This window comes from Marmota monax, unplaced genomic scaffold (assembly GCF_021218885.2).
Source record: "Marmota monax isolate L192 unplaced genomic scaffold, Marmota_monax_Labrador192_F-V1.1 WCK01_AAM20220418_F8-fsc00441, whole genome shotgun sequence".
Classification (NCBI taxonomy): domain Eukaryota; kingdom Metazoa; phylum Chordata; class Mammalia; order Rodentia; family Sciuridae; genus Marmota; species Marmota monax.
In genome coordinates, this window is record NW_026694644.1 from 411,830 (window position 1) to 416,439 (window position 4,610).

The window sequence follows — 4,610 nt, forward strand, 5'->3', positions numbered from 1 at the left end:
CACTTAGTTGCTATTACAATATTTGAAAGTAGATGTTATTGTTTTGGTGAAATTCTCTCCGAATGTCTAAATGAGATAATTAAAAAGGAAAAACCTAAACATATAGTGCAGTGGTGTGATGTGCTGTCACTTTGCACTTTTTCATAGATCCTTCATTTTGATAAAGAAGAAAATGAATCATGAAAAGACCAAATTTAGTTTAGATTGTTAAAAAAAAAACTTTATAAGGGTGGCCATGCTTTAAAACTACCACTTACATTGCATATTATTTTTTCTTGTAGGCATGAGGCTCTCCAGATTAGAGATGGCTTATTGGTCAACCCTGCCTCCTCCCATGTCAACAGCGGAAAGGAATAATACAGCTACAGTCCTCATCTCCTCATGATGGTAAAACACTGCTGGTTCCCTTGACGAGTCCTGCTTCCCTGAATGCTGAAGTCTTACACCAGAGAAGCACACTGAGGCCAAGTGTGGAGTAGAGAGAGGCTTTATTTAAAGGATAGTAGAATAGACTTCACCCTGAGGAAGAAGGGGACCTGAAAGGTGGAATCCTTGGGAAGAGGAAGTCCCATCCCTTTTATATCTAATGTTTTCTTTATCCTTCTACATTCCTGTTCTTTATATCTTGCTTATTTTCCTTTATCCTGCTTGTGAAGGGGTATCCAGGTGGGAAGGCCAAAAGGTGGGAAACTGGTGGGCCTATGGAGGCAAGAAGGGGCCTTGGGTTCATTAATTAGCATTTCCCTATTTGCTGGGAGTTGCTTCCTTAACAATTTTTTAGGGTGGGCCAGGGCTTTGGAACATTAACATTTCAGTATCCCTGGATTCAAATTGGACACCATTTTCTTTATTAGATTTGAATCCATTATCTCTATTAGACCCCATATCAGACCCCATTTACCTAGCTACACTAACTACTTCTCTTTAAATCAGGCTTCAATGGGGGTGAGGTAAAGAATACTTCCCAAAGATTCACTGAGAGAAATTACAAGTAAATCATCAAAGCTGTCTTTTGAAATTAAAAATTATTCTTCTTCTCTACCATAAGTGGATGGTTCCATTCATCTTTATAGAACCTCTAACAATTCAAAAGTGGTGAATACTCTATCCTTACCTTAGTTCTCCTAATGTGAGCTTCTATCATCAATAAATGTTAAAATTTGTGTTTGTAGTGAAAAAAAAAAGAAGCACTAAAGACATAGTGTATTTGTGTGCACTGAAATAATTTGTGACTCTAAAACTATAAACTGGTCTGAAGCAGATCTCTATCATAATTGCAATCTTCAATAGTAACAGTTACATGTTTGTTATTTTCTTGAAAATTATGCAAAACCAAAGTTTTATAACTGAATTTGTCCTCCTGGGACTTTCACAGAATCCTACTGTTCAGAAAACAGTATTTGCTGTGTTTTTGTTGGTCTACCTTGCAACTATTGTAGGAAACATGCTGATAATATTGACCATCTTCTGTAGCCCTGCTCTGCTGGGGTCCCTCATGTACTTCTTCTTGGCATTTCTGTCCTTGTTAGAGGTCTGCTTATCCTCTGCTATCACACCAAAAATGATTGCAGACTCCTTGTATGAGAGGAAAACCATCTCTTATAAAGGATGCTTGATTCAACTTTTTGCTGAGCACTTCTTCGGTGGGGTAGAGATGATTATCCTCACATCTATGGCCTATGACCACCATGTTGCCATTTGCAAGCCTCTGCACTACTCTTCCATCATGAACTGGAGGCTCTGTGGCATTCTGGTAGGGGTGTCCTGGACAGGGGGCTTCTTGCATTCCATTATAGTGATTCTCTTTACTTTCCAGCTGCCCTTTTGAGGCCCTAATGTCATTGATTATTTCATGTGCAACTTGTACCCATTACTGAAGCTGGCCTGCACTGACACTCACATCCTAGGCCTTTTGAAGATTGGCACTAGTGGATTTATGTGCATTATAATATTCTGCTTATTGCTGGTCTCCTATGGTATCATCTTGTTCTCCCTGAGAACACACAGTGCTGAGGGGCGGAGGAAACCTCTGTCCACCTGTGGATCTCACATTGCTGCTATGGTTTTGTTCTTTGTCCCATGCATATTTATAAATGCCCGGCCTCCTTCTGTCTTTCCCTTTGGCAAACTGGTGGAAACGTTTTATACCATGTTAACCCCCTTGCTCAATCCTTTGATTTATACTTTTAGAAATAAAGAAGTAAAAAATGCATTAAGGAAAATGTGGAAGAGATTGGTGTTAGTTTCTGATGAAAAGTAAGATATTAGACTCAAAAACAGTATAGAGAGTTAAGCAATCTTTATGGGATTCTCAGTACCTGTTAAGAGGTAACCCACTTCTGTAGAAAAAGAAATACATTTTGTCTCTCAAAAATGATTTTTTCATTTTTATAGCAGGTGTCTACTCTGAGTTGGCAAGTCAGTGTCCTGATATGCAAATTAAAGTGGATTGAGTCTTATTTTTACCTCCAATATAGTAGTAGTAGTAGTAGTAGTAGTAGTAGTAATAATAATAATAATAATAATAATAATAATAATAATAATAATAAATAGAGCAAAATCACTTTTCAGAATATTAGACATTAACTTTATGCTTTACAAAACTTGGGGAGGCAAAAGAAACACATCCTTGACATAAGTAGCTGAAGCTCTCTCAAATTACTTCAAGTGAAAAAAAAAAAAAAAAGATTTAGGAGGGTGACCTCAGTGATTTGGAATAAAAACAAGTTGAATTCAGGAAGGGCACAGAGAAGAGCAATAACAGAATTTCTGCTGCAGGTTCTGCATCACATGACTCCATCATCATTGAAGGTGGGTTAATTACCATTTCTATAGAATTGGTGTAGCCTCTGGGATTTCTTGACAGATAAAGTCTGAGTGGCCCAATACTGCCTACTGGGAGGTCCTCCTAGGCAACAATCAGGCTCAAGAGGAGAGGACACAGATTCCATGGGGAAGTCAGCCATGAGTATCTCCTATTCCAGCACAATCAAAGGGAATTATTGAGATGTCACATTATCAGCAAAGCCTAGAGCAGGGGCAGATAAGAAGAGTTGATTTCTCCCACTTCCAAAGAAGGTATAAATCTAGAGGCACCAGAAAGTAAAAGGAAGTTTTAAAAAATTATATCTCAATTTACTTGATGGTTTGACATCTTGTGAGTTTGTGCTGCCATTTGAAAATAATTGTATCTAAGCAATTATAAATAAAGATATTACTCAAATAAGACACATCTTATTTGTTATTCCTGATGAGCCCAGCCTAATTTTATTTTAAGATTGGGAGCCATCTCATTACAAAGTCATGAAAAGTTAATTTCTATTCTACTATCAATTACTGAGATTTCTAAATTTATTTGGAATTCCTACCCATGCTCTGAACTCACCCATGCCTGGCTCTCCTTGACCAGACAACAACCCTCTCTGACACCTCAGCGGCACCTCATAAATTCTGATGTTGGGATTTGAATTTACTCCATACCTTAAAATATCATGCCATGTAGATCACTAATCTGCTATCTGCCCTTGGTGTTTTAGACCAAATCTTAATGCCAAGATAGCTTACTCCAAAGAGCAATGAAATCCTTCATATATTCTTCCATTAACTGATATCATTGGTGTGTCACAAAGGCTTAGGCAAGTCAGTGCACCTGTCCTTCACTGTTCCCTTTCTTCTCCATCAGTTGTCTTTTCTCATAGCAGGTGTGTCTTCCTGCCCTTTCCTTTCACACAGTTCTCTTCATTAAGTACTTCATGTATCTCTAGGATCCAGCTTGAAAAACAAGGAACTGATATCATTGGGTCAATTAATTTATGGATCTGTAAATTCAATATTTGAAATAGCGCAAAATAAAACCTTATTCAAGACAGATCATAGTGACCACTACAGATTCATATCTGATGCATACTGCACTTTAATGCAAATACATTTTTTTTTAACTCCTAAACTCTGACTGTATCCTTAGGTAATGATACCCAAGAGTAAAGAAGACACAATATTCAGTCAAAAAATAAACAAATACTGAAAGACATCTACCTGGCAGTTTTTTATTCTCACAAGTCTGCTTGTAACTGTGGTACCTTCACCTTCTGAATATAGCCCTCATTGCTCTAAGGCATAATTTTTTTAAGTTTTTTTTTTTTCTCTGCTCTCCCCTCTCCTGCTCCCTAACAAGATTAGGGAGACAGTGTTATATTTTCTTCCCCTAATTAACTGCCCTTGAACATATCCACTACAGGAATGAGATGTCTGCTGAGAATCTGGGAAGTGAATATCTCCTAAATTAACGAGTGAATCCTAACCTGCCATCTGGGAGCCCTGGGACCCCCTATCAGAGCCCACCTGGAATGTAACCCTTGAAGGGTTCCTTTAAAACCTCTTCATCCCTCCTCATCCAGAAAGTCACATCCTTTGGACAGGAGTACCCTGTGTTTCTCCTTTGCTAGCAAAGCAATAAACCTTCTTTTTCCTTTTTCTCAAAACTGTGTCCTCATTATTAAATTGGCATTGATTGGCATTGGGAATAGGGACCTGGCTTTCAGCTATATGCTTTCCAGAATTTTGCAGAATCCTGACTACAATAGTTGTTTTTACATTGCATTTTCAATATT

At 37.9% G+C, this 4,610-nt stretch overlaps 1 pseudogene; it reads left to right on the forward strand.

The window, feature by feature from the left end:
* Positions 1 to 1,324: 1,324 nt before the first annotated feature.
* On the forward strand, positions 1,325 to 2,260 carry LOC124078362 (olfactory receptor 4C15-like; annotated as a pseudogene).
* The last annotated feature ends 2,350 nt before the right edge of the window (positions 2,261 to 4,610 follow it).